General features: G+C 41.6%; 1 pseudogene; it reads right to left on the bottom strand.

Annotated features, from left to right (window-relative positions):
• Positions 1–13,991: 13,991 nt before the first annotated feature.
• On the bottom strand, positions 13,992–14,725 carry LOC101659012 (annotated as a pseudogene).
• Positions 14,726–20,718: the final 5,993 nt, after the last annotated feature.

Below are 20,718 nucleotides of genomic sequence, written 5' to 3'. Positions count from 1 at the left end.
GTGTGTGTGTTGTTTTATGGCGTATGGTGCATGAATGGAGACCACGGCCCTCGGGAGAAGGAGCCCTGGTGACCCAGGGGGTTGAGCGCTGTGCTGCTGCCATAAAGATTCACAGCCCTCTAGCGCGGTTACGAGTCAGCGTTGACTTGGTGGCAGTGTTTGGGCCCTGGGAGAAGAGAAGGCACTGTGGCTGTATGAGGCTGCAAAGAGTAACTGGAACTCAGGGGCCTTCCTTCTGTGCTGGTAAAGGAAATGTGGTCGCCGTGGAGAAAGATTCTGGAGAGCGCGGAAGGAAGGGAGTGACCTTTGTTGGATAAATACTTTGTGATACGGGTTGAGTTAGGTACGTGGTGTGTAGAATTAGTCTATCTTTGCATAGGAAACCCACACATTTATTCCTCCCTCGGCTCATTTAATGGACATCCTGTTTAATCTTCATAAAGAGCGTGAGACGAATGCTTGGATTTTCTTAACTTTACAACCAGGATGCTAAACTTAAGGAGGTTGCATAATTTGTATGATGCATCATGATATATAATTCAGCCAGTCTTGTGCACTCATGGGTAGGTTTCCAATATGGACTCCCGGGCTTGTCTCACAGAGACTCTTCTTTCATACCTACATGTTGCCTGTTTAGTCAGCTAAGACAGGCGGATTTTTCTAGAAGGTGTTATACAATCAGGGACGAGTTTGCTTTAGTTTACTTTCACTTGAATTTTTAAAATTTTTGTTCTTAGTGTGGAGACTACACAAACAGTATAATCCAACAATATTTTCACTTTTGATTGTGTCCAAATGGTAAATGTAGGCCAGCTTTTGACTAGCATTGAGGCGGACACCGAAGACTGGGTTTGACATTTCAGTCGCTCCGTCTCCCTTTCCTGGAATCAAAATAAGATAAACAAGCAACAACAGCAGCATCAAAAAAAATAATGTGACATCTAAATTCTCGGGACTTAGTTAAATTGCACTCCCTCAGTTGTACTGAGATTAAGTTGAATTGTTTGACAATCCCCTCCCAATGAACCTGTTTCCCCCTTGACAGTAGAATCCCGTCCTTATCATATCTACCTCCTCCTGGTGGGTAAATTTCTCAAAAGTCGGAATCACGTTAGCCCTCTTTCTTTGTCCCACCAAATGCCCGCACAGTATTTGCATTTGTTGAATGAAAGTGTGTTGGTAAAGCCTGTTTCTTGTTGCTGTCGATTTCAAATGATGTGTTCCAGCCTTCCGCCTCACAACCAGACCAAACCAAACCAACAGAACTTCACCTTCCAAAAAACACAAGCCCACTGGCTCAAGTCCATTCTCACTGCTAGTGACCCGACACGGAGTTTCTGAGAGTATAAATCTTTACGGCAGCAGATTGCCTGATCTTTTTCCTGCGGATCGACTGGGTGGATAATTGGTTGGCTTGATTGGTCTATTGATTTCTCAGCTGTAGAGTCAGGATAGCTAGAAAAAGTCCCAAGTTCTAAGAAACATGTGATACTATTTTTACTGCTTAGAAAAGCCATGTGGCTTCAGATTCTTACATTAAACATAAAAATACCTTACTCTTCCTTTTGATGAAATGCATGTAAAAGCAGAAGGACAAGGTGAGGCTAGTAGGCACATTAGGAAAAACTCTTTTCTCATGAACTTAGATATTTAATGAAATTCGCTTCCCCAAAATTACCTGCACTGTTCTTAGGACAAATTGGGGTGCTCCTTGAGGAAGCTCTTTGGAGACTCTCGGTTATAAACTTAAGAGGCACTCATAAGAGCTAAGGCTTTCAAATCAAAGCCAGGCCCTTTTAAAATACACATCTTTCAGCCTCCTGAGCATGTATGTGCTTTAATGAGCATGAAAGATTTAGCCATGTTTATACAGTATTATTTAGTATGGATGAAAATATCTTCCTGGGGTCCTAACAGAAGCCTGGAGAGCACCACGGCTAATTGCTTGCATGCTAGTCAAAAGCTTGGCAATCCAAACCCACCTAACAACCCCACGGGAGAAAGAGCTAGTGGCCTGCCTCCATGAAGTTGACAGCCAAGGACATCCAATGGAGCAGGTCTGTCACATGGGGTCACAAGGAGAATCAACTCCAGGGTACTTGGCAATAACAACAGCTGTTGTCCAACAACTGTGATTTACAGTCTCAGAAATCTGGAATAGTCCTAAATTATGAGTCAGAATAGATTCAATGGTAGTGGGTTACACAGAAATCTCTCTCTCTCTCTCTCTCCCACTGTGTTTTAATCTATAACATGGGAGTCCTTCCCACCTCTCTGTTTTTCTAGTCCATGTAAAGTAAAATCAGAATTTGAAAACCCATGTTTTCCCCTCCACTCTCTTTGGGTTACTCTGAGAGTCAGGTGTCTGCTGTGCTCACGTGTCAGGAAGTGACCAGCTGCTTTCTTCCCCTTTAGATGTGCAATAGCCTCGATCCTTCTGGCATGCCGACTCGAAATCTCCAAGTTCGAGTCAGTGAAATACGATTACGAAATCCGACTCTAAGCCCTGACCTGTAGATAAATCAACATAGATTAAATAAAAAACTCACTGCCATCAGTGGATGCTGACTCACAGCGATGCTGTAGGTCAGGGTAGAACTGCCCCCGTGAGTTACCAAGACTGTAACTGTTTGTGGAAGTATACAGGTCTGTCTGTCTCCCTCAGAGCAACTGGTGGTTTCGTACTGAGGACCTTTCTGATTACAGCTCAACACATAACCACTACACCACTAGGGCTAGATCAGGCCTGACAATGGGCATTACTTTAGGCATTGGCAAGTTAAGCTGAACTCAGTGAAGTGAAGCTGAAGGCACATGTAAATGGTAAGGTAAAAGAAATAAAAAAATGTCATATGGACAACCAAATTTACTCTTGTGCTTCCTGGTTGATAAATTATCTGCAGGTCATGGGAAAAATAAGAGTGAACGGGACTGGAGTTCTCTTTTCTAGCAGCTCACAGTCTAGAATGGGAGGCATGCCCATGAGCAAGGAACCAACATGACTTCTTTATTCAGCAAGTATTTGCTTGTTGTTGCTGTTAGTAACCATCGTGCTACTTAGCCACCCCACCCACAAAACAACACAATACCAGCCCATTGCTGTTGAGTTCATTTTGATGGAAAAGCACTGCATTAAACCAACCAACCAAACCAAACCGAACTCGCTGCCATAGAACTGATTCTGACTCTGTAGAACAGGGCTGAACTGCCACGGTGAGTTTCTGAGACAGTAACTCTTGACGAGAGTAGAAAGCCCCGTCTTTCTCCCATGGAGTGACTGGTGGTTTTGAACTGCTGACCTCGCAGTTAGCAGTCTAATACATAACTACTCTGCTACCAGAGCTCCTTAGATGCTGTATAGGACTGATTAAAACTGTTCCTTTCAGGAACAGACAGCCTCATCTTTCTCCTATAGAGGGGTTCTGGGTTACTAATCTTATGGCCGGCAGCCCAGTGCTTAACCCTAGGGATCCTTAGTATTTGCTAAACCTAGGGATCCTTATATTTGCTAAAGCAATAAAAACAAACCCATTGCTATCCAGTCAAATCTGACTCCGAGGGGCTGTCTCCTGCAGGGAAGAACTGCTGCATAGAGTTTCCAAGATTATAAACCATTAAGAGAACATTAAGATAGACTCATCTTTCTCCCTCCAAACATTATGTGGGTTTGAACCACTGACTTTGTGGTCAACAGCCCAATGCCTCATCCTTGGCCCCATAAATCCCAGGCACAATTCCATACCCTGGGTATACATCCATGAGTAAGACCAAGTTTCTGTTCCCCTGAAGTTCAAGTCTAGTGAGAAGAACTGGATAATAAATAAGAAGACATTGAATATAATGGCTGTGGTGATGAATTTTCCTGGAGAAAATAATGCAGGGGAAGAGGACAGGGAGAAATAGAGGTGTTTTAGGTCAGCTGTGCAAGGGCAGGCTTTTCTGGTAGATGGTTTGGAGTAGAAACCTGAATGAAGCGAGGAAGAGGAGACAGGTGAAAAGCCACATGGGGTGGGAGGCTCCGGCTGAGGAAACAGTCGCTGCTGTAAAGTTACGTTCCGGCAGCGAGTAAGGAACTCGGTTACTGATGAGGTGGAACAAATGCTTTTGTTTTAAGTACACCATTTGGTGATATGATACATCAATTTTAAAATTTAAAATAAACACTCAAAGATTTATCTGCAAAAGACTGTTCAACGGGAAGATATTTGCATTTCACCTGAATGAATGCTAAGGAACCTGTGCTGGATTTCTCTCTCTCTCTCTCTCTCCTATGATATTCGCTTCTGTCGATGCGCTAAAGGTGAGATAGGAATACTGTGGTCTGACTATTCCTTGTATGCCTTTCTCCTATCCACTTTCTTTCCCATCAAGGTTCCTCTTTCTCTCAGTACTGTTAGGAAAAAGTCTTATGATCAAATCAGGTCAGATGAGTATATGAATAATTAGAACCTTTTAAATCAATGTAGAGCACTTCAAAGCATTTTAAAAGAACTTTCCTAGTAAACCAAAGAAATGTATCATTAATGTGGAAGTCTCAGGGAGAAAGGCAAGGCTTGGGGACATTTTTGTATCAGATACTTTTGGGCAGATGGATTTTTAAAAATCACTATCCATAGCTCTGAGGCAGGGGGGAAAGCATAAAGACACAGTTCAAAGCATTAAGACCAGAGGGGAGATATCAAACATTGTGGTTCAGTACCAGTGACTGGTACCATGTGACTGTAGCACTCATATCTTCAACGATCTCTTCATGAGGGCAAGCTTCCATCAGGCCCATGTCATAAGAACTAAATGTTCTTGGATTGGTGCTAGACAGAAGTGGGAGCCCAGACTCCATTCACTTGTCCACGGATTTGGCATGACTCTGGTTCACTGGAGGGGTCTCATTATCATTTATGACAAAGAACATTATTAAGCATCTCCCTGGGGCATAAGGCAATTCTATCCATAGCGTCATTAATTTATCCAATGGCATAGAATTTAACATACTGTTGAGAAAAGGTTATGTGCAATCCATGAGTTGTACAGATTGAATTTTTATATGATTGAGTTCTGTTTACATTGATCATGGGGGCTGGTGCTAGTGGAAATTTCCAGTAACATTCATTTACAAGGGATGAACATTGCCTATCAGATTAATATATGTCATAGTAAAGCAAGGAGGGCATTAAACTAGTAAATACATATTGAATCTGGTCCACCTTTCATTGGCTACCCCCAAACCAGGGACCTTAATTAAGGTCCAACAGCTACCAATTAATTCCATGGCCCTGGGGTGGTTGTCCTTTGTTTATTCTAACACCAGAGAACTTTGGTCTTAAGTCCAGGGGCTTCAGGTAATTTTGAGGTAAATCCCAGTTCATTCAGTGTGGTTTCTACCTTGAGTCCTTCTGGTGTGACCTACAAGGGATGCCATGATCCCTGAAAGGACAGATAGACTGTAACTCTCTGCGGGAGTAGGGAGCCTCTACTTTTCTCCTTGAGCAGCTGGTGGTTTCAAACTGCCGACCTTGAGGTTAGCAGCCCAACATGTAACCATTACGCCATTAGAATTCCAAAGGGAGGAATAGTCCCACCTGGAGATGCAACACTGATTCCATTGAAGTAGAAGTTAAACATGCCTTCCAAACACATGGGCTCCTCATGCCTCTGGAGCAGGAGGCAAATAAGGGATTACTGTATTGGGTGGTGTGACTGGTCCTGATTACCAAAGGTAAAATCTGATTGATATTACAAGATGGAGATAGAGAAGAATATGTCTGGGATGCAGAAGGTTCCTTAGGATGCCTCTTAGTACTATAGTAACCCAATTCCAACATGACTATTGAAGACCCAGATCCTTCAAGAATGAAGGTTTGAGTCACTACCAGACAAAATACCACACCCAGGTGAGGTGTTTGCTGAAGGCAAAGGGAACACAGAGTGGGTGATGGACTAGGTAGTTCTAAACACCAGAGCAGTTGTAGAAACGAGGACTGTAATTGTTTTTAGCATTCCCTCCTTGCATGTATGCATCAATTACTTTTGTCCATTTATGAAATTTAAGCTGCAAATCGGGTCAGTGAATGTATGTTAATTGTATCACATTAGGCAGAAGTGTGATTTTTAAAATTATTTTATTTAGTTATTATATATGGAGATGTGTACAGGTGCCAAGTTGGCAAGGGGTGGATTGTAATGACTAAGGTTTTGTGTCAACTTGGCCAGGATTCTCAGTGGTTTGACAGTTAAAACCTAGTAACTTCCCAAGATGAGATCTCCCTGGGCCGTGGCCTATTTCTAATATTAGTAAATGTGTGGAAAAACTTGCTTGATTTTTTTTGGGGGGGTGGGGTGGTTGGCTCATCCACCTCCAGTTCTTTAAACTGCCATCTTCCCTGTTGATCTTGGATCAATTTGCTTCTGTAGTCACAAGTTTGACCTACCGACCCTGGATTTCTTCGCTTCTGCAGGCAGAAGCCTGTTGTCTTCCTGCTGATCTTGGGTTCAGCAGACCCTGCAGCTGTGTGAGTCAGGAGAAACCTCAGCCTAACATCTAATGACCCACAGATTTGGAGCTTGCCTGCTTCTACAATTATGAGGCATTTCTTTGATATAAACCTCCCTGTATACATGTATAGGCACCACTGGCTTTGCTTCCTTAGAAAACCCAACCCAAGATGCACTTATCCCTCTGTCAATGGCAGCATGTTGTTGTGTGCTGTGCAACTGAGTCTGATTCACAGTGACCCATCCAGCAGGGTAGAACCGCACCATAGTATTTCCTGGGCTGTAATCTTTACAGGAGCACATCTCTAGATCCTTTCTTTTCCAGCAAGTGTTTAACAATTGCAACAGCGGGGCACTTTGATGGCTGCATAGTACTTCTTTTTTTTTAACCAGTCCCCTATAGTTAAGTTTTTCCCTCCAGTTTTCTTTTGCTATCACCAATAGTCGAGCTTGATCAAGGGCAATGTAGACAGGAGGAATTACTGAAACCCGAATGAAGGCTGAACATGATAGTGGGACAAGGGGAAAGTAAAAGGAAATAGAGGAAAGAACTAGGAGGCAGAGGACATTTATACAGGTCTAAATACACTCAATGCAAGAACACTTTGTTCTAATAACCTAGCATTCTGTGATGCTCACTTAACTGACATGACATGATCGCTGAAGATAAATGGGTGCTTAAGCAAATGTGGTGAAGAAATGATGGTGCCGGCTATCAAAAGATATAATGTCTGGGGTCTTAAAGACTTCAAGATAAACAAGCAGCCATCTAGCTGAGAAGCAACAAAACCCACATGGAAGAAGCACACCCGCTTGTGTGATCACGAGGTGTTGATGGGATCAGTTATCAGGCATCAAAGACCCAGAACAAAAAATCATATCAATGTGAATGAGGGGGAGTGCGAAGTGGAGACACAAAGCCCATCTTTGTGTAAACAATTGGACATTCCCTTACAGAAGGGTCACAAGGAAGAGATGAGTTATTCAGGGTGCAGTATAGCACCAAGGAAACATACAACTTTCCTACTTCTTTAATGCTTCCCCTCCCCACTATCATGATCCCAATTCTACCTTACAAATCCATCTAGACCAGAGCATGTACACGGGTACAGATAAGAGCTGGAAACACAGGAAATCCAGGACAGATAAACCCCTCAGGACCAATAATGAGAGTAGCCATACCAGAACGGTAAGGGGAAGGTGGGGGGAAAAAGGGAAAACTTATCACAATGATCTATGTATAACTCCCTCTCAGGGGGATGGACAAAAGAAAAGTGGGCGAAGGGAGACAGTGGTCAATGTAAGACATGAAAAAAAAATTATCAAGGGTTCATGAAGGAGAGAGAGCGGGAAGGGGGTACATGAGTTGATACCAAGGGCTCAAGTAGAAAGAAAATGTTTTGAAAATGATGATGGCAACATATGTACAAATGTGCTTGACACAGTGGATGGACATATAGATTGTGATAAGAGCTGTACAGGCCCCCAATAAAATTATTTAAAAGAAAACTCTTTGAATATACTTGCACATGTGTGTGATTATATCTGAGGCAAATTCCTAAGAGGTGTAAAGAGACATATTTAAATACTTGAGAGACATCGCCAAGTTTCTTTTAAGAAGTATTTTACTAATTTATATTCCCAGTAACAATGTAGGATAAAGTGCTGACTTCCTCCGATCTTCTTCAGCAGTCTTTGTAGCATTAGCCAAGATGTTGGGTCAAAGGACACATAAATGAATATTTATATGAAATGTTATCAATGAACATTTTTTATAATCAAAATTCTTATAAAATAATATTTATTTTATAACTCATTGCTTCTTCCTGTTGGCTATTCCTGGTTTGCCCTTATCATGATTTAAAGAAAAAATAAACATCATTACTGACTCCAGAAATCTGCAGTCTCTTGGTACCATGGTGCCTTATTTTTTTGGGAGGGGTACCCTCCATTTCTCTCTCTCTAACTCTCGGAAAACCTGCAGGCCTAGGAGGATGAGGATGTTCTAAGAGTGGAGTTGACAGTGCACAAGGGACTAGCTATCTCTGCTTATAGAGACATGATTAAAACATATTTCATTTCTGTTCTTAGCTGGCAAATCTGATGCAACTTCAGGAAAGTACTTATATGGCTTTAGACAAATTAAAAAAGAATCATAATATTTCTTTTAACAAGTATACCCAAACTCAAACCCATCATTGCCATCCAATCCCCTTCTTTAAAACCAGAGCCCATTCAAACGAATTCCAAATTAAGAAGTGTTCATCGATTTCTCTTTGTATTGGCATCTTCAGGGTTAAGGCTTTCGCTTCCTGCACGTCGGGTTTTAGGTTGCAGGGGAGGACTATTCAGTGTTGCTGGCGTGTCCTAAACGCTCATTCATATGAGAGCTGAACTCCTCTGGAGATGATGAAAAAAAAAAAATCCCATTGCTAATCCCTTCATCACTGGGAAAAACAGGTGGGAACTCCAAAGGTGCTTCCTTCTCCCCCCCGCCAGGGGAGAGCTGATAGATGTTTAGATCTGCAGATGTGGTAGTCGGTACCCCTTCCATTAATTGTCCATTTCCATCTTTCTAAACTCTTGGTTCCCACAGAGGAAGCCACCCTCCAGAGGCACTCTCTTGGGAATGTGCTTTGGTTTCTCCAAGATTAACCAGTTCGTGCTTCAACAGCAGGAGCAGTCCGCTCTGGAGGAGAGGCTCTTCTGGGGCTTCAGCAGTTTCCCAAGGAGTGCTTGTCTCCCCCAGGTCCTAACTGGTGGTTTAAACTGGTTTCCTGCACGGTCTTCCTCTTTCTCTGGTCGGAGGCGTTGATTGCCATCTAGCAGTTTCCAGTAGCGGTAAGTGGTCTAGACTGTTTTTCCTGGAGTTGATCTCAGGTTTTCAAGAAAGCCCCCAAGGGACCAAATGTGTTTTCTATGTAATTACTAGAGCTTTCAGAACTGCCTTGCCTTTTTTATTGAAATGGTCGCGGAATGGGTGCCGGTTTGATCTTCCTGCACTGCTGGGAAATCCTCCTTTTAGGGGAGCCGGGTAGGTCCAGGTGGAGGTGAGTAGATGGGGAGCCTTCAATGGTTAGCAGGCGAACAGGAGGCTTTGCTCTGGGCATTGCGACTTTCTGTTTCTCTTCTCCAACTTCCTGCCTCGCTCTGCTAGTTTTATCTTCTGTGTGGTTGAAAATTAGCAAAGATTCTCTATGACGCTCCTTTTAAAAGAAAGAAAGAAAAAAACTCGAAAACATGAAACACCACAATTTGGGGTGGCAGTGGGGGTAATTAGTTGGGGATGGGAACTGTGGCATTTTCTGTTTTCTTCTGGAAGTTAAATTTGGATTTTGGCAAGTGTTTTGAGACTGATGAGGGCAACAAATGTACAAATGTGCTTGACACAACGGACATATGTATGGATTGTGCTCAGAGTTGTACGAGCCCCCAATGAAGTGATTAAATTTAAAAAAATAAAAAAAATTTAATTTTTTCATTTTGTGAGCATCATGTGTTGAAGGACTGGAGAGAGTAGGAGAGATGCCTGTTTTCTTTAGTTTGTAGACCTCCGTCATTTCCGTTGGCAGCAACCGGTTTTATAATTTTTAAAAGGGGGTCTGCTTCTAGTGTCCCTCCCTAAGATATTGTTTATTTGCTGACTCTATGTTCAGTTCATGCTTTAAATGGGAATAGTTCACCATGGATCTTCTGAGGCTTGAGGGCGATGTTTTAGTACTCAGATTTAGCTAAAATTAAAAATGGATTCATCACGCTGTGTTGTTGCTAGACACAAGAGTGTCACAGGTTCTGGTTGACAATTAGTGTTTTGAAATATTGGGAAGTTGGCAAGAAATATTAGTGGCGTGCAAATGGCTTATTAACTAGGAGATGAGGATAATTCAGTATTGGGTTTTGGGTTACCAACACCTGTATCCATAAAGCTAAATTACCTTTAGCTCAAGAGTTCCTTCAAACTGGCCTTTACAGGAAAATGTAAATTCAGAGTGATCTCTTATAACCTGTATTTATCTATTATCATACATGAGTCTTAAAAATGATTTTTTTGGTGTCCCTGAAATAAGGGGAGAAAGAGAATTTCATTTTAATATTATATGATCTAGTGGCAATGTTCACATAGTAGGAAAAACATTAGCCTAATTATCTCAAGGCTCATCAAAACCTTTTTTTAAAAAAAAGAATCATATTTTACTGAGATTTTGGTAAAAGTTTACTCAGAAAATTAGGTTCCCATTGGACAATTTCTACACAAATTGTTCTGTGATGTTGGTTACATTTGTTACTGTCAACATTCTCTTTACCTGTGTTCTCCTTGTTCCTTCTCAAGAACCGGAGTCTTCCTGCCCCTCATCGGCCCCTTCTTCTCGTTTGAGAGAATGGTCTTTGGTCTCATCCTGATGGTTTTTAAGTAGGCTCTGAAAAACAGACAATAGCCTCTATTTTGTGTGCCATTCTGCTAGTCTCCTGAAAGAGAAGATCTCAGGGGAGAGGCTGGGTACTCGTTTAAAGAGTGTCTCCAGGTGATAGTCCCTGGGAGTCCCCTGTCCTCTATTGTTCCAGTTTGCTCAGCTTGTTTCTTTTAATAAGATGATTTTTAAAGCTAAAAATAAAATTAAAACAAAAGTTTTAATTTGTCCATAAATATGGACAAATGGTCCATAGTTGTCCATGAATAGGCCCATATTTTTTCTCTCATCCAGATGAACTGTTGTGACCCTGGTCAGAAGGATCACATTCTCTTCTCAGTAGATGAAGTTGTGTCTTGCTCAGAATTGATTCTTCTCTGAGCTTTTGGGTTACCTTCTTCCTCTCTTGCTCCTGACAAGAGGAGACCAGTAGTTCTATCTTGGCTGTTGACAAACTTAGAAAAAAAAAATCATTTTATTATGGGGGAGGGGTGCCTTACAGTTCTTATAACAATTCATACATCAATTGTATCAATCACATGTGTACATGTGTTGCCATCATCATTTTTGACAACCTTTTAAGATTCAGAGGTCACTCCCTTCCTTAGGGCGAAGAACATGATTTTTGTCAATTGACTGAGTTGTCCCGTGAGAGTATGGTCCTCAACCTTCAAACCCAGAAGAGTGACATTGGAAAGTGTTTGGTTATGTCTGAGGAATGTCTGTTTGTGTCTTCAATGACTATATGTGACCGCACTCTTATACAGTCTCGGGGTCTCACAGGAGCAGTTCTACCCTGCCTTATAGGGTCTCAGCGACGGTGAGAGTGAGGAGATAATGCATTTGCTTTCACCTATGTAAACACCTGTGCCTGCCCCTCGACCAGTTTGCTTATCTTTATCCGTATGCGCGCAAACATTCTTTTCTAATTTTGGTTGTGCTGTGCTTATTACATCCATATTTGGTGTCATTTTCCCATCGCCAAAAATAACAAGTCTGTGCAGTCCACAGCGTACTTTCCCTGCCCCCTTCTCTCCTTGGCAATCACCAATGAGCATTGCCCTCTGTGTATTAGTCCTGTGGCACAGCGGGTTAGGGGTGGGGCTGCTAACAACAAGGTCAGTTGTTTGAAACCACCAGCCGCTCCTTCAGGAGAAAGAGGAGGGTCTCAGCTCCTCCAAAGAGTTACAGTCTCAAACCCACAAGGGCAGTTCTCGCCTGTCCTGTAGGGTCACTATGAGTTAGAATCGACTTGACGGCAGTGAGTTTTGCTTTAGGGAGCCTTGGTGTTGTAAGTTATGTACCGCACTGCTTACCGCAATGTCAGCAAGTTGAAGCCACCAGTGGCTCTGGGAGAAAAGCAGGAATTTCTACTCCCTTAAAGAGTAACAGTGTTAGAAACCCACATGGACAAGCACATGGAAACTTACCCTGTCCTATAGGGTCACCATGACTATGAATTAATTCAATGGCAGTGAGACTGTCTTCTTATTAAAAATGGTTCATGCAATAGATGTCCTTATAAACGTGACTCATATCCCTTCAGCATTAAGCCTTCAGGTCTGTCTGTGCTGTAATATCTTTTTTTCGGTGGTATAGTATTCCCTTGTATGTACCACAAGTTACTTATCTCTTTATCCGTTGAGCACTTTGGTTGTTTCCATTTCTTTGCTACTGTGAATAAAGCAGCCATGAGCATTGGCGTGCATATATGCTTGTCCATATAATTATTTTTGGTTCTGCTTGGGCTGCTAATTGAATAGGAGAAAGATGAGGCTGACTTACAGTTTTGGAGACCCCCAAAGAGTAGTTCTGTACTTATTATAGGGTCTCTATGAGTTGGAGTTGACTTGATCGTAATGGGTAGGGTATAGAGGCAGAAAGGTGATTTGCTGGATCACAAAGTAGTTCTATTTCTGGTTTTTGAGACAGTGCCATACTATTTTTCATTTTTGAGTGCTGCCAGTAATGGATAAGAATTCTAATGTCTCTGCTTCCTTGCCAATATTTGTTATTTGTTGTTGTTGCTACCATTTAGGCTGAGTTAAGCTCTCTGTGTTGTCTCCGTGGTTTTTATTCGAATCTCCCTAACGGTTGATGAGAGGAGTCCTGTTGCTGATGTCAGATAACTGTTGGGTTGTTAACTGCGAGGCTGTTAGTTCAAACCCATCAGCTGTGGCCTGGGAGAAAGTTGAGGCCATCTGTCCTGTAAAATTTACAGCCTCAGAAACCACGTATAAGGATTCAACTCAAAACTACAACGAGATAACATCTTATCCCAGCTATGAGTTGAAATCAGCTCAAGAGCAGTGTGTTGGGTGGGTTTATTGGCCAATAAAGGAGCACTGATAGGGCTGTGATCCTCATGGTCAGTAGTTGGAAACCATCCGCAACTCCTTGGGAGAAAAACTGGGCTTTCTACTCCTGTCAACACTTACAGTCTCGGCAGCCCACAATGGGGTTACATTGAGTGAGCATTACAGCCCCATCCCAAACCAAACTCACTGGATGGCAGCAAGTTTGCCTTTGGATGGGGCTGTAGGGTAGGCATTGGACTGCAGACTACAGGATTGACAGTTTAACCCTCCAGTGGCTTTGAAGGAGAGGAGGCTGTCTGTTCCTGTAAAGATTTATAATCTTATGAGTCCCATACAGGGCTGAATGCGTTGGAATCTATTCAATGACAGTGGTTTTTTTTGGGTGGGTTAATGCTTAATGATAGTGTACATCGTTTCATAGTTTTTGCCTACTTGATTGTCCTCTTTGGTGAAGGTCTTGACCATGACCCTTGCCCATGTCTGTCTTTCTGTTTTTTTTTTAATTGTGATGTGACTGTAGCATTCTTGTATTTGAATTTCAAGAAAGAAAAATGCGTTCCCAAACAGCTACATATGTGGGTCCAAAAAAACAAAAATGGAGAGGTTTTTAACTGCCACACTCACTCCGAAGCCCTTTCATCTCCTTCAGCATCCCAAAGATTAGCACATTCTGCTTAGCTCTATAATAAGAGTGGCAAACACGCTGCACCACTGATGTCACAGGACAGTTGCCTGTAAAACTAGACTTTTGATGCTGGGCTCCAGCTTTGTTCTCTCACGGGTCATCATCTTCATCCGGGAGAGCGGTTGTCTGCGCAACCTAGAGAAAACAGAGTGAAAAAATTGTAATTGGTCAGATTAAAACCACTAGGAGATATTATAAATCGGAGAGCATCAATGGAAATTTAACATGGTACCTCTAAATCATGCTCATACTGGGCTGCCAAAGCTGGGTCCCTAACAACCTCTGGTGGGGCAAGAGCAGGTATGGCCACAAACTCCAAGTTAGAATGTCCAATGAGTTTTCTAGCAAGCCAAAGGAAGGACTTTTCAAAGTGGTAGTGACTTTTGGCAGCAATGGCAGTTCTTCTTTCAGTGGAAGACAATGGATTTTGCCTTAACTTCCGGTTCTTAATGTCCACTGTGTTGCCACACAGCACGATGGGCATGTTTTCACACCCTCGAACCAGATCCCTATGCCAGTTAGGCACATTCTTGTCAGTAACCCTTGAGGTTACGTCAAACATTATAATGGCACACTTGGTTTGCATATAATAGCCATCTCTTAGTCCTCCAAATTTTTCTTGACCAGCTGTGTCCCACACGTTGAATTTAATAGGTCCTCTGTTAGTATGTACCACAAGAGGATGGACCTCAATGCCTAAGGTAGATACATATTTCTCAAAGTCACCAGTCAGGTGACGTTTTACAAATGTCGTTTTTTCCAATACCACCAGTACCCACCAGTATGAGTTTGAACTGGACTTGGGGTTCTCCTTGGGCGGCCATCGTGATGGATCTTCCAGAATCGTCTCTGGGCTGCGTCTGACTGAAGAATGGAAAGATGGCTGTCTTTCTGTTTTTGAGTTGGAGTTTTTTCTATCCTTTAGAGCAGTGGTTCTCAACCTTCCTAATGCTGGACCCTTTAATAAAGTTCCTTATGTTGTGTTGACCCCCAACCATAAAATTATTTTCGTTGCTATTTCATAGCTATAATTTTGCTACTGTTATGAATCATAATGTAAATATCTGATATGCAGGACTATTTTTATTGTTACAAATGGAATATCATTAAGGCATAGTGATGAATCACAAAAACTATATGTAATTATGTATTGTGAAATATTTATTTCTATGACAAATAATTGAAATTTTGTCTTGAAGCATGGTGTAGCATGGGTAACAGTCTTCACGCCGGGTACTCGTATGTGGGTGTATCTGCATGTGGGCGGACTCACCTGGAGATGGACAGAGGAGCGGTGTCTCGGTTTCTAAGACCATCGGAAATATGGGTTTTCCAATGGTATTGGGTGACCCCTGTGAAAGGGGTCCCACAGGTTTGCGACCCACAGGTTGAGAAACTGCTACTTTAGAGATTATACAGACGCTTATCAGATACAATATTTTCTAGAGACTTTTTCCAAGTTTGTAGGTTGTCAATTTATACTCTTTCAATAAGTGATTTTAATGAGCATTTGCTTTTAATGTTATAAGGCCCCATTATTTCCTTTGTTTTCAAGTTGTTCATTTACTGTGATGGTCGCTATCTTGTTTTTATAAAGCATTAGGTCCCATAGTTTTCTCCCTGGAACTTTATGTTTTTATGTTTAGCATTTAGGTCTTCGATACATTTGGGGTTAATTTTTGTGTGTTGTGTGAGGAATAGGTCTTGTTTCCTATGTTTGTAGCTGCATATTCAGTTTTGCCAGCACCACTTATTAAAGAGACTGTTTCGTCTCTACTGAATGAATTTTGACCACTTGTGAAAAACCAGTTAATTCTTCTTATTCCTGAATTTTAATCCACTGGTCTCTGTGTCTATCATTAGGCCAATAGCAGACGGTTCTGATGATAGTGGCTAGAGAGTATGTGTTTTGTGAGTGAGTGCGACACCTCATGCGTTGTTCTTTTTATTGTGTTGCCTATTAGGGGTTTATTTCCTTTCTATATGAAGTTGGTCATTCGTTTTCCCATTTCAGTAGCACATGTTGGGATTTGAATCAGGATGGCATTGTATCTGTACATTGCTTTAGGCAACATCAACATTTTAATTATATTGAGCCTTCTAATCCAGGAGCACAGGATGTTTCCCCAGTTTTTGTAGGTCTCTGTTAGTCTCTTGCAGCAATGTTATGATTTTCAGGCTATACGTCTTTATGTCCCTGGTTGGGGTAATTCCCAGTTTTTTTTTTTTTCTCCTTTGAATCAATATGGGGGTCATTTTAAATGACTTTGTTATCTTGATTTCTTTTTCAAAGTAGTATTTGCTAGTATGAAGGAACTCAACTGATAATTTGTGTGTTGAGATAGTTAATGTTTATTGTGCCAACCTGGCCAATAAACACATGTGGGGTTAATTGAAGGGCGGAGAGATGAATGGCTTGGGAGCCTCGCCTTTCGAGTTCTCGGGTCTCTTACTTTCTGATGGTTGGACCAGGGTGAGTTTCTGTGGATTTGTTTCTCTAAAGTACCCAGACTCACTCATTAGTTAATCTGGCACTCTGCAACATTGCTAAATTCTTCCATGAGCTCTAGCAGTTTTCTTGGGAATCTTTAGGGTCTTCATGCCATCTGAAAATCAAGATAGCTTTACTTTTTAATTTCCAGTTTGGATACCTTTTATTTCTTTCTTATCTTATTACTCTGGCTAGGACTTCCAATTTCCAAGAAGCCCTGGTGGTGTAGTGGTTAAGCATTGGGCTGCTAACTGCAAATCCAGCAGTGTGAAACCACTAGATGCTTGGAGGGAGAAAGATGATGTTTTCCACTTCTGTAAAAAGTTGCAGTCTTGGAAACCCACAAGGGCAGTTCTACCCTCTCCTGTCGGGTCACCATGAGTTAAGCATCGACTCGCTGACAAAGAGTTTAGAGAATTTTGGAGGACTTCCAGTCCACTGTTGAATAAGAGTGATGATAATGGCCATCCCTGTCTCATTTCTGTTCTCAAAGGGAAGGTTCTCATTCTTTCTTTGATGAGTAAAATACTGGTTATTGGCTTTGCTTATACATCCTTAATTATGTTAAGAAATTTCTTTTCGATTCCTATTTTTCATGGGAATGTTTATCAGGAAAGGGTGTTGAATTTTATCCAATACCTTTGTTACATCAATTAATATGATTATGTGTCTGTATGCTGTTTTATTAATCTGGTGGATTATATTGATTTATTGATTGCTTTTATCTTTGTATACCTGGTATGAATCCCATTTGGTCATGGTGTTTCATTTATTGATTTATGATCTGTTGCTGAAGTTTTGTTGGCTAGAATTCTGTGGGAAAATATGATTCTATGTTTATAAGGGATATTGGTCTGTGATTTTCCTTTTTGTGTGATGAATTTTCCTATTTTAGGTTTCAGATTTATGTTGGTTTTACAAAAAAAAAAAAAAAAGAAATAGGTAATGTGCTTTTAAAGAGATTAAATAGAATTGATGTCTTTTGTAAATATTTGGTAGACTTTTCCAGTGTAGCCATTAGATTCTGGGTTGTTCTTTCTTTTGGTCAATAGTTTTAATGAATGAATGAATGACATTTCCAATCTCTTGATTAACATTTCTATCTTTTGCAGTAATATGAATTTGGGTTGGTAGTGTGTTTCTAGGAATTTCCCGATTTCAGGACTACAGATTAGTACTAAAGTCTGAAAAGGATCAGGTCGTTGCATCAGCTTTGCCTCCATAGGAGAAATTTCCTCGTCATGATTTACTTTTGATTGGCTCTTCTTCTGTGATTTTGCATGTGGTATTATTTTGGTTAAACATGGGATGGTTTCTCTTTTATGGCAGTGGGTTGTTTGTTACCCAGCAAAAGCATTTTTTTTAACTTTGAAATTTATATTCTGATTAAGCACTCTGCAGGCTCAAAGGCCAAGTGAGTGCCGGCCTATTGAAAGGCTGGTGCCCACACCATCAGCTGCTTCATGGGAGGAAGAGCTTGCAGCCTGCCTCCAAAAAGGATTCACAGCCCAGGACTCTGCCCCACAGCGTCCTACGAGTCAGCATTGACCCAGTGGCAGTGAGCTTGGTATCGTCGCAGGGTTATTAGAAGACATGCTTATCCTTAGGTCTCTGTTTTTGGCGATTCCTTTCCGGGCGCTTCATCTACGGGATTGAAAACACGTGTGCGGGATGGAGGACGTTTCCGCAGAAGCAGATTCCGCTAGAAGTGTGACTTTCCCGAGAAAGTGCTCTATATTTTTCCCTCGTGGGTGCTCCTTCACAGGCCCGCCCATGGTGTGCCTCTGTGGACAAGGGGCTAGTCATTTCCCGCGGAATCGATGTCTCTTTGAAATATTCACTCTTTCCTTGAATCTCCTCCTGGTCTTACTGCCCATTTGTCTCAGGCCTCAATGAGATTCCATAGCCTTCTCTTGCAGGGCCTGTCTCCCTTCACAACCTCCTAATTATGTGTCCCGGGAATTCCCACAGTCAGTCTGCACGACCTTCAAACAGCAGACCCGTGCCCTCCCACCGCTTGCCTGCCAGTTTGTAGGACTGTGGTGCCTCGTGTGCTACTATGATGCTGGAAGCCATGTCTCTGGCATTTCCATGCCAGCGGGATTAAAGTGAATATGTATCAGCAGAACTTCCAGACTAAGAACTGACTCTGAGGAAAGACTAGGCTGTCCACGTCGGAGGAATGAGTAACTCAAACCCTCAGGAACAGCAGCAGAATGTTGTCAGATTCTGAAACCTCATGACTAACTACAGAACATTGTCAGAGCTAGTGCCAAAAGATGAGCCCCTCAGGTCAGAGGGCACTCAACATATGACTGAAGAAGAGTTGCCCTTTAAAAAAAAATCATTTTATTGGGGGCTCATACAGCTCTGATCACAATCCATCCATCCATCCATCCATGTGTCAAGCACATTTGTACATATATCGCCATCATCATTTTCAAAACATTTGCTTTGTACTGGGACCCTTAGTATCAGCTCCTCATTTTTTTTTGAACTGCCTTCTTAAAGTTGAGCATCAGTAGACCATCATGACTCAGATGGAATGAAGCTTTTGGGACTTTCATTGGTGGATGAGAAGACTTTCATTTGGAACTTTTATTTGATGATGAGAAGAAACAGCTGCAAACATCTATTAGTAATTGGAACTTGGAAAGTATAAGCCGAGGAAAATGGGAAGTTGTCAAAAAGGACATGGAACCCTAAAGTTCAACACTCTAGGTGTTGGTGAGCTGACATAGACTGGGACAGGCCATTTTGAATCAGCACATCATATGGTTTCTTCTGCCAGGAACAACAAATTCAAGAGGAATGGCCTCGCATTTGTCGGCGAGGGCATTTCCAAATCTATCTTGACGTACAGTGCTGTCTGGGATAGGATAATGTCTATCTGCATACAAGGAAGTCTAGTCAATATAACTATTGTACAAATTTATGCACCAACCACTAAAACTAGTGATGCAGAAATTAAAAAATTCTACCAACATCTTCAGTCTGAAACGGATCAAACATGCAATCAAGGTGCATTGATCATGTTTGGTGATTGCAATACAGACAAAGAGGAAGGAACAGTAGTTGGAAAATATGGCTCTGGTGATAGAAACAAGACCGGAGATCGCACAATAGCCTTTTGAAAGATCAGGGACTTCTGCATCGCAAGGGCCCTTTTCAACAACAGAAGAGGCGACTGTATATGTGGGATTCTCCAGATGGAGTACACAGAAATCAAATCGACTGCATTCGAGAGGAGAGGCTGGAGAATCTCAGTATCAAAAGCTAAAGCAATGCTAGCGGTTGAATGTGCAACAGACCACCAATTGCTCATATGTAACTTCAGGTTGATGCTGAAGAAAATGAAAACAAATCTCCAAGAACCAATAGATGTCCTTAAGTCTATCCCATCTGAATTTGAAGAATAGTACAGGAACAGATTTGATTCATTGTAAACTAGTAATAGAACACCTGCTGAGCAGTAGGATGGCATCCAGAATACCACACATCAAGAACATAAAAGGTCATTTACAGACAGGAAAGAAAGAAAAGATCCAAGTGGAAGTTAGAAAAGACCCTGAAACTTGCTCTTAATTGTAGAGTAGCTAAGGCAAATGGGAAAAATGATGACATCAAAGAGGTGAACAGAACATTTCAAAGGGCAGCTTGAGTAGCCAAAGTATTATAATTTAATGTTCAAAGACATAAAGTTAGAAAACCAAAAAGGAAGACCATGTCAGCATATCTTAAACTGAAAGAACTTAAGAAAGTTAGAAAACCAAAAAGGAAGACCATGTCAGCATATCTTAAACTGAAAGAACTTAAGAAAAAAATTCAAAATTCTTTGGGAAAAACTATTGAGTGATGTAGGAAGAAGGTGGAAAGAGCACGGCATCATTGTGCCAAAAAGAACTAGTTGACATTCAACCATCTCAGCAGGTAGCACATGAGCAAGAACTGATGCCACTAAAGGAAGAAGTTCAAGTTGCACTGAAGGCATCAGCCAACAACGAACTTGAGGTATTGACAGAACACGAATTGAAATGTTTCAACAAGCTGATGAAGCCCTGGAAGCCCTCACTCATCTATACCAAGAAATTTGGAAATTCCAGAACACTACAGTCTTCTCATTTGGAACCTGCTCATGGATCAAGAGACAGTTGTGTGAACAGAAGACGAAAATAGTGCTTGGAATGGTGTGCCTCAGGGTTCTCTGCTCTCATCACACTTATTCAATATATACACTGAGCAATTGATCAGAGAAGCTGGACTACAGTGAACCCTCGTTTATCGCGGTTAATCGGTTCTAGACCCTACCGTGATAAATGAAATTCC

The sequence above is a fragment of the Echinops telfairi genome, unplaced genomic scaffold (assembly GCF_000313985.2).
Source record: "Echinops telfairi isolate 266 unplaced genomic scaffold, ASM31398v2 ScPeMD7_8;HRSCAF=38, whole genome shotgun sequence".
In the NCBI taxonomy this organism is placed as follows: domain Eukaryota; kingdom Metazoa; phylum Chordata; class Mammalia; order Afrosoricida; family Tenrecidae; genus Echinops; species Echinops telfairi.
Note: the sequence above shows the minus strand (reverse complement) of the source record. Positions and strands in the feature narration are given on the sequence as shown.